The following is a 10,251-nucleotide window of genomic DNA, read 5'->3' on the forward strand; positions in this document are numbered from 1 at the left end:
TCCAGACAGTTATGGATTTTTTACTCAGCGAACACTGCATCCATCCAAGCCATGAGCAGCCAGTTTCTCCAGGAGAACACTGTGGTAATTGGTGTCACAGGCTTTTCTGAAGTCAAGGTAGACAACATCTACAGACTTCCACTCATCCACTAAGTGGATGTCAGTCTAACAGGAGATCATGTCAGTCAAGCAGCACCTGTGTTTCATGAACTCAGGCTGGCTGTGCCTGGTCCCTTGGTTGTCCTGTGTGTGCTACCTGGTGGTATTCAAGGTGATCTGCTCCATAACATAAACAGCTAAAATGACATTACAGAGAAAATTCAGACACATTTTGGGACATTGCAAACTGCTTGCCTTAACCACCTTTGCAAAATGCTATTAATTTTAGAGTGTATTTTATAATTATTTGTAGGTGTAATAAAAAAGAACTAAAAACTAAGGACACAGACATCAAGGAAGGAAAACTCTCCCATGCTTGTTCAGATCTATTGGTATTTCCTTTTACTCTTCCGGCAGCTGGAGTGCATCTGTGGTTGAGAGTAAGATGAGGAAAAGATCATGATAAAGAGCACCCTTTTTCATCTTTCCATTGGCTGTTTTAAGTAAGATCCTTCTATACCTCAGGAAAGTCTTGTCTCTGGGTAACATCCTCAAAAGTAAAATCAGCTTTAAGGGTATTAGCAACCATCAGTTTGGGTTTATCTTTTAGAGTTTTTTTTGCCTAGCCACCAGTCTAACACCTTACTGGTTGAACAACCAGCTGCTGTCACAGACTCTTTAAGAAGAAGAAAATAATTTCAAACATAGGATGATAAGCAAACATCCCAAAAAGGATGTCAAAAGAAAGCCTTAGGTAGAAGAGTAGCTGGGAATGGCTCCCCAAAAACTGTGGGGGAGGAGGGAAAGGGAGAAATTATTGTTCTATGTTGCTGGCACTGATATTATGAAGAGAGGTCACCAAGTTCCTGGGATGTTTCTGTCATGCTGGAGCTTGCATAAAAGGAGTACCTCTTCTCCACTGAGAAGCAGACATCTCCTCAGGAAAAGAAAGAAGAAAAGATCTGTTTGGGAGTTACTGTATTTGTGCTAAGAGAGTCATGAAGACACAGCTGAGAAGCAAATAGCTTCTTATGCAAGGACCCAGGGATCAAGCTGGATAAAAAGGGTCAGGAAGGGCTAAAATGAAGAAAATGAGTGGAAAAATTATGCCAATGGAAATTTTCAGCAAAAGGCTGGGCAGCATGGCCCCAAGATGTGCTGCTGTCACTTTGGGGACTACCCTTTCAAGCATTGGCTATAGGACCTTCCCACAGCAATGGCTCACTCCTTCTTTCCTTCCTTCTGAATAAAACAGTCCTTTCCACACATCCTTGGGAGAAATTCAGCATTTAACCATACGTGGGACAAAAGCATTTTCCAATTTTAAACTAAGCAAAATTAAGCCAAACAATTTTTTTCCTGTCTGAGGAACACAGAGAAAGCACCATATGCTGGGGAACTGAAAATAAATCAGATATTCCCTAGTGAGGTGTGAATGCTCAGCAACATTAATATCCAGATTATCCAGAGAACAGATTTTTCCTTTGGACACTGTTGGAAATGAAGCCCAGTTCTTGGCAATGTTGTTGTTTCCACATAAATATTAGTGGACCTTACTTACTAACTGATGAAGCCCTGGAGCAACATGAAAAAATATCTTGTCCTGTAGATGAAGATTTTGAAAGATGAAGACTTGAAACCTTTTAAAGGTTAGTCATATACATCCCTCTACATGTCCTAGTGGAATCAAGACTGTAACTATACAATGCACTTCATAAGGAGCCTGTTACTCCTATTCTGAGAGCCAGATGACCATGACATCTGAAGGTGCACGGTGGTATCCATCTGCTATAAAATTCCAGTTGCATAGGCACCGCCTATTTGGATAAATAAGATTTGTATTCACAGCATTATTCAAGATTTCTTCAAGTGTCCTGAAAGCAATTAAAAAACAGAAATGGCAAAAATAATGGATGTCAAAACAGGAATGAGGAGAGTGTTAATCTGAGTCAAAGTCTGAAATTATTTTCTTCAGGGACCATCCTGCACTGTGAAAAAAGCCCACAACAATCCAAACATGTAGGATAGAGGTATGTGGTGGAGTATCATACCATAGTGCATTTTCTCAGACTACAGTGGCGCATTTGAGAAAATATTTAACATTAAAATAGTCTCATGAACAGTGAGACTACTCTAAACTGGTGCCTTAAAATTACACAGACCCCACTTGGGTTTGATATTGCTAAATTGCTGTGCTGAAACTGATTTATGGTTTTAATTGACCATCTTATATATGGTCAATGACAGGTACAGCCTCAGAAAGGTGTATGTGAAGCATTTCTTCAGATTATTTTACTTGCTATTGTTTGCCAAAACCTGTACCAGGAAATATTGTTATAGTACTGAGAAAGTTTATTTTATTGACTGTCGTGGCTCTCCCCTAGCTCATTCTTGTCTAAAAATTGGGCACAGCCCCATAAACCACAGAAGTACAGAATCAAGATTAAAATTAACCTCAATGCCACTTAGTGAGATCATTTAAGCAGTTGGAGTCAGCATGGTTTTACACCAATCAAGTACTGTTACAAGGCAAAATCCCATTGACTAGAATTATGTCAGTGTTTAGTGCAAAATAATGTACATTATCCTAGCTATATGAAGTCATGATGGAGTATGGTGCCAATACATTTTAAGAACACTTTGCACAGTCCTAGCAAAAAATTTAAATATTGCCAGTGTCAACTGAAGGACAGCATTAATTTTCTTGCTGTCGTGCTGGGTCTGAAGAAAACTCCTAATGCAAAATATTGAATATGATCTCAATGAAGGATTTTGTTTGTTTCGAATCAAAAGGAAATGAAATAGTAATAATACTGTTACCATGAGACACTCCACCCAGGTAATGATTCATCTAAATCCAAAATAAAACAAAAAAAGACCAAAACCAAACACTTCCCCCCAGCCTCCCCCCGCCCCAACCCCGGGAAAAAAACCCACTCACTTTAAAAGATTAAAGAAACCAAACTCATTTACTCTGTTTGTGTTGGATGGAAGAATCAGAAACAGAATTCTGGCCAGCCAATACAGTCATCTATCTACACAATCATAATCGTTTTATAGATCTCTAACAATGTTACAATCAGTTCTGTTACTCTTTATTTGTGGAGAAGTGCATGGAAAAGAGATGAGGATTTCTTCTTAGTTCTGACAGAGCAAATACATCTTAAAATAAATTCCCAAAAAGCAAAAAAAAAAAAAAGCATTTGTGTTATACTAAGGACATTAAGCAATATCTTTTTAAGTGTCTTGCCAACAGTTCAAACATGGAACTGACAAAACTACTGTAATCACCATAAAAATTGATAACCTTGAAGGTGGGAAGGTCTCAGAGGCTTGGATAAAGAAGTCTGCACCTGCATTACATTGTTACCTCTATGACCAATTTTTTTTCATTTGGTAATACTCTATTATAAAAGTTTTAAGTTTCCTTACATGTTAAATCAGGCACTGTATAGAGAAAAAAATCAGAAAATTTAAATCCGCTAGAAATTAGACACTGAAATAACAGTCTCTCTTCTCATGGAAGAAGTGTACTGTTAGGATGAACTGGCTGATAAAATCCACAGGTCACCAGAAATAAAGGAGCAATGAATATTTTGAGAATATGCTAAATAGTCACATTTGAACTCTGCTTCTCCTTGGTGAAGCCCAGGCACCATTTACTGCAAGGAGTGAGTCCACGGACTTATATTAAATTTCTTCTTTAAATTTGTCATGACCTGAGAATCTGCCATTCCTCTGGCCCCTGCTGCAGGGAATGAACAACATGCCCTCTCCTGTATTGCACTTTAGTTACCCTTTAGATGCTCTTTCACTTGCCTTAATCCTCTATGGCCAAGATTTATCCTAATTCCTTGAATTCAGCTTAATTTTCATTCAACTCCATTGAAGATATCTCTCACATTCTCAGCAAATGTTGCATGAGGAACTCACTGCTACATTATCAAATAAATGCAGGCAAGGTGATTAGACTTGGACAGCTGGCTGGGGGTGAAGTTCTTGTTTTAAAGATTCCTCTAGTTACTTTTTTCTTAATCAATCTAGAAACAACATGTTGCTATAGACAATAAATCAATTGGTTTACAGCAGAAAATAAAGTCTAATATCTATTACTCAGTGCTCCAGCCACTTACATATGTGCGTATGAATTACATACTGTACTCACAAAAAAACAAATTGAAAAAGCACAACATGAGGCTGTTTTCATAAAAGACTAACAATGCTGACAGCAGGTGTCCTTTTAACTGAAGATTTTTTTTTCAGGTCTCTTCAGTAAGAGGGTAAGTTCTTTAAAATAACAAAGTTAATTGTAGCTAGAACTGAAATGATAAATAAAAGATTTTACTCTCTATGGGAGGCTATTTTTTCAACTGATGAAAGGAGAGAGATGTCTGACAGAATAATAGGATTAATTTTAAAAACATGCTCAGCTTTGGGCATTATGTCCAAAAGCAATGACATGATTACTGTTGTCTTTAAAAAACATACAGAAGTTTAATTTTAGGGAAAACACTGGAAATGCTAAGACGGTAGACATTTGATTTGCTTTGATGACTTAATAGACAGTTTAGCTACCTTTCAAACTGATGGCTGACAGTTGAAAAGGGTGCATTTTAAATAAGTTGTCTGGAGTTCACAATCTTGGCTTCTATGGGCTTTACTGGGAATTGTACTGTTAATATCTTTGGTAACAAGTCTAAGTTTTCTTGACTCAGTTATTTTGGGTACCACCAACTTCCCCTGTCAAGCAACGTGGGCAAGGAACACACAACTTTAGTGTACTGATCTAAAAGGAAATGTCAATCACATTTTAGACAATTATCTTTGAAAGTGAGATCCTGATCACCTTGAAATTAGATTATTTTCAAACAATTTAAAATGGTATTTTGTTACATGAACACACAGCTGTCTGAAAAGAAACTTTTACACGTTCACATACTGAAGCTGGATAAAGATAAGAAGCTATTTCGAATTTCCTGACCTTCACAGATTGAAGTTACAACTTCAATCAGTGCTAACATAGTTTTTCTTCTTCCCTCCCCTTTACACAATACAATAAAATTTTATTTGAATATTGTAGTGTGGGTTATAAAATCTCAGAGAATTGAAGTGGCAAGTCTCCAGGATCTGACTGTGCTAAGGGAAGAGATAAATTACCTTTCTTGAAGAAGAGAGTGATTGCTGCATGTTTGAAACCTTTCTGATATTAGGAATGAAAAACAAACACTTGGATTTTGGTCTGTGACCTCCCAACAATGTCCGTGAAGAGAATCACATAAATGTCAAATAAAGGAGGCCCTCACATAGGATGGGGTTTGAAACAATTTCCAGGGAGACTGGGGGCTTCGCCAGCTCAAAGAATAACATTTTTGAAAGACATTTTGGGGACAGGTGTATTATTATGCATTGAACTAACTGAACTCTTCCAACTTTTGTTATTTTATGCAAAAGAAATATTAGGAAGATTTTAGATTAATATTAATATAACTTCTACCTCTGGAACAGAGAACATTTCTAACATTTTTGAAGTCAATAAAGTAGGCTTAGAGGAGCATTCTTATTATACCAGAAATACACTTTAAAGCAAACATATTGTTATTCTACAGGATTCTTCTGTCTCTTTCTATGTAGTAACAGAGTTCTAACACTAATAAGAAGAAACCTAAGTAATATAAGTATGTCTGCTTAGAATATTAGCTGCAATACTAACAGTCCCTGTCATTGTTAAATTTTAAATCTTCATTGCCAAATACACAGGGGACAAAATAAATAATTTTGTGTAACTGCAGAAACCTTTCTCCCCCAGATTCCTTTCTTTTCCCCTCTAAGACGTTTTCATGCTATTTTAGTGGTAGCATAACACGTTAACGTCTTTATGCTGCAATTTGCTGATATGAAGTTTCATTGTACATGTTAATATAGGAATGCTACGAGAAAGTTGCTTGATCTTCTTCCAAGTTTGAAATACCAATTTTAAGCAGCAATAGTCTCATTCACTAATTGCTGTTTATTTCTTACATGCTGCTATATTTTCCCTTCTCTCTACCACAGCGGAGTCTTTTTTAATTGCAGCACAATTTTTCATTCTGCTCAGGTCAGTTTTATTTCCCTTCATTCCCCAGCTTTAACAATATTTGCTAAGAAAAATACTGAGTGCTGTGTTATTTTTGGCTTTTGATAAAAGTAGGCAATATATTCTAGCTCTGCATTAAAACCGAGGTTAAGTAGTGTTGTAAGTAAGGTGTGGACCAAAACGGAAAATGCTGCTTAGCTAAAATGGTGGGTTTTTTCCAAGAGATCTTATTCCCATTTAAATAATGATTTTCAGTGATGCAAATCTGTGATCTCATTCTTAAAATAAATAAATAAATAAATAAATAAATAAATCAGTTATCCTTTTTATTAACAGGTTAAAAAAAAAAGAAAAAAGTGAAAAACCCATCTTTTTTTCCCCCATTTCCAAAGATGGTATCTTCTTGTTGTAGATTCTTTAAATCTGAAACAGCCATAGTGTTCTAGCCTCCAGCCTTTTCTTCAACTTTGCCTCTTAGGTCAAGAAACAGAAATGAAAACATTACAGAAGGTTTTGCTTTTAGTACCCAGACTTGGGGTCTTTTCAGATATCCTGGAGGTTTTTCTTCAACTGCATAATGTTTACTGAACTTCAGTTAGTCTGCATACACTTCAAGGAAAGAAGCCATTGTCTCACTTTATGCTGCTCTGTATGCATCTGTGTGTTCATAGCAAAATTACTTCTTCAGTCTGATCCAAGTCTAAAAATTGGTCTCAAATTAATAGAAAATAGCTTATATTCATTAAACGTTCTGTGTTCATTCTCTCTCATCAATTGTTTTCTTCTCTGCACAGTTTTTTCTCCATCTTTCTTTATTTCCTACACTGTATTCATAATGCAGTGAAATGTCAAGGTACTTAAACCAAAATAACTCAGCATTAAATAAAACAACGACTAAAATTGTGGGCTGATTTTCCCCTCCTCCCGCTCTTCTTTATATCCAAAAGATATTAATGACAGTTATAAAAGACTGTACAAAATTTCCATGGAAGGTGGAACATAAGTGCAGCTTAATAATGAACTTTGCAAGACGCCTTTTGACATGCTTTTATTACTGACACTTCTTACCAGGCTCCTGCTGAGTTTAGGGCCTTTTTGTTCTGAGGACTCTGTAAACAAAGAAGAAGCTTTATGCTGCACAGAGGGAGTGAAAGTAGGAAGTTATTCTTCATCTTCAAGAAGGATGGTGAACAGGAATTGTGTTCATTTTGTCTTCAAGTGTCTCTTTAGCCTGATAAGATTTGACCTGTAAGACTGATCATGCAGGAGATGTTATAGTTGAATGAACCTGTTAAGACAACCAAGGAAAGGATCCTCTGTAAATTGAGTAGATGCTGTCCTGTGTATTCTCAAATTTCAAAAATCCCAAATTTTAGAAAAATTAGAGTAATAACAAGACTTAATACAGGACTTTTCAGCAGTCCACTATTACATGGTACTTGAAATAAATGTTGACGTATGTTGTTGGAGTTCTGATAAGTACTTACATTACTTTACATAGTTATTTTTGGAACACTCTGATGAGGTTTAAATAAAAACAGAGAACTTGGAACTGCCATAAAAACTTTTATTTAAAAAATAACTTTCATTTAAAATCATATAAAAAGCTTTTGGTGGCTAAGTGAATAAATACAGAAGAACACCCATAAAGAATCTTGAAAATCTCTTCTACAATTTTGTATTACTTTGTTGTAACATTTATGTTAAATAGTCCACTTTAATCTCAGCTCTTTAAGTTACACAGGAGCCTGCTAGATCTTCAGTTCCTCTTCCATCTTCACTCTACATACGTGCTGTTTAATGCAAGTGTAAAAGATTTCAAAATTCTCAAAAGGCTGGAATAGAGGACAGGTTTCCATCATAGAGAAGAAAGAACTTTTATAATGACAAAACAATCAAGTTAATTTTCACAGTTTGACTGAAATGTGTCTTTCTCTAATTGAGAAACTAACTATAAATATTAGCACCTTCAAAGCACTGAGGTCTCCTTTTGAATCATTCTTCCCATCTCATCACCGGACTTGTCCGGAATTTTGTTGGCAAGTATGCAGCCAAATGTAAGAAATTTTTAAGCTGGAGCTATGGTGTGGAAAGCATGGTCTGAATGAGATAGAGTCTTGAAATTTCTGACAATTTATGTTGCTTTGTAAAGCTGTAAAGGTAACTGAATCACAGGATTTGTCTTAAAAAAATAAGCCATTATTGCCTCTCTACAAGCACACATTCTTACATCTTTTCTAGTTTTCTGTTATGCAGTACAACTTTACAAAAAAATAGTTGTAAACAGCAAATGACTGGATCAAAAATAGACACTCTTTTCTTCTAAACTTGAGGCAGGATGAACAGCAAAATTATTCTCCTTTCCAGTTTCAATATCCTCTCACATGGTCCATAATGTGATCAGATGAACTCTTCTCTCTTCAAGTTTCACAAGTCATGTTTTTCAATACAGAAATTAATTTCTAAACAGAGCAGCAATAAGATTTCCTTTAAAAAAAGTCAAATCCAGACATTTTTCTTGAACTGCTGATTTTTTAATGTTTGATCTTAATAACAATTGATTCCTAGAAGATTTATTTGCTTAGAGAGTTTTTTATCAGCGATGCTTCAGTGGCCATTTTGCTGTTCTGGCTGCTGTTAATGTATCATAGACTTCTCTGTACTGGCTGTCCAGTCACATTTTGTTCAACCATTGCCAAAACCATCTTCACATTTTCCACTAATAAAACTGCAGTAGAGAGAAATTGTCACATTTATAGTGTTACTAGAAATAATAACCCTTTAAGACTTCATATACTAAAAAGGCAAATAAAACAGCATCCCTCAAGATGGCTGAGGCTGTGAAACTCAGCTCTAGAGACTATTTTTTCTGTTTGTTGCTTTTGCTTTCAGATTTTACCATCACTTCATCTTGTACTGAAGAAAACATAAATTGCTCAACAACAAAGTAAAATTTAGGAGAATTTCTAACTCCTAAAAGAGATTAAAGTACACTCAATCTTAAGAACATTTGTTAGAAAGCCTGCTTTACTCACGTCTTTTGCATCCTCCCACCCACAGAAGCGACTGTGAAGACTGAATTTTGTATTAGTCTGGGAAAAGAAAACCACAAAACCAAAACTGCTAGTGTTTGGAGATCAGGTTGGTATGCATAATAACTTTTTCTATCTATCCTCTTTTTATTTTTCTTTTTGTTTTTTTATTTCTAATGATGCATTTATATGTTGACATGCCCTGAAAAGTTCTACTTTTACATGAAGGAAGAGGACTTGAAGAGGTTTTCAATTTGTTCTCGGTGGGGAACATAAGATGTACAATCTCTAGGGAAGATTGCTGAGGGATGAAAAGGCTCAATTTCTTGCATTAGACAGCCACATTTGGATGTGTCATCAAAGAAGGGAGCATGGTGCCTCTACCAGCTAATCTGCTTCTGTGGGCTACCCAGTGATGCTGCATACTGCACACAGCTCTGAATCAGCACTGAGACTGCTATCATATCACACCAGTATCTCTCTACTGTGAAGGTCTTTGCATCTGTGTTCTGATGAGCTTACCCTGAGTTATTTGTATTATTTAGAACCACACTGGAAAGTAGCTCTCAGAAAAATATTTATACAATTCCCATGAAGTTGAAACTTTATGGACTAGGTACAAACTAACCCAGGTTTCTTTTAAGTATCTGGCAGAGAAGATCCAAGCATTTTGTTGTGGTTGTATGACAAACTGTGCTTTAGATCCTGCTAGTATATATATTAAGTGACAGGCTTGTTTTCCCTCACCCATCACAGAAGAGTAAGCCTTGGAGTCCCATAGCTCTGTATTCTCAGCTGTGTTGGCATTATGGACCAAGTTATACCCAGCAAAAGCAAAATCTTCCCTGTCAAAGAGCCTGTGATCAGCACACTAGGTAAAAATTACTCAACTTGAGGTATTTATTCATTCATTCTAAGAACTCAGAAAAGCAAGAGAAAGATAAAAGATTAGGCATATACCCTATTCCCCCATTACTGCCTCTTAGTCTTTACTTTCAATGCTTGGTAAACTGACTTGCACCCAGTTGTGGTCTGGGAAAAATAAAC

The sequence above is a fragment of the Lichenostomus cassidix genome, chromosome 2 (assembly GCF_008360975.1).
Source record: "Lichenostomus cassidix isolate B80296 chromosome 2, HeHo_3.0, whole genome shotgun sequence".
Taxonomy (NCBI): domain Eukaryota; kingdom Metazoa; phylum Chordata; class Aves; order Passeriformes; family Meliphagidae; genus Lichenostomus; species Lichenostomus cassidix.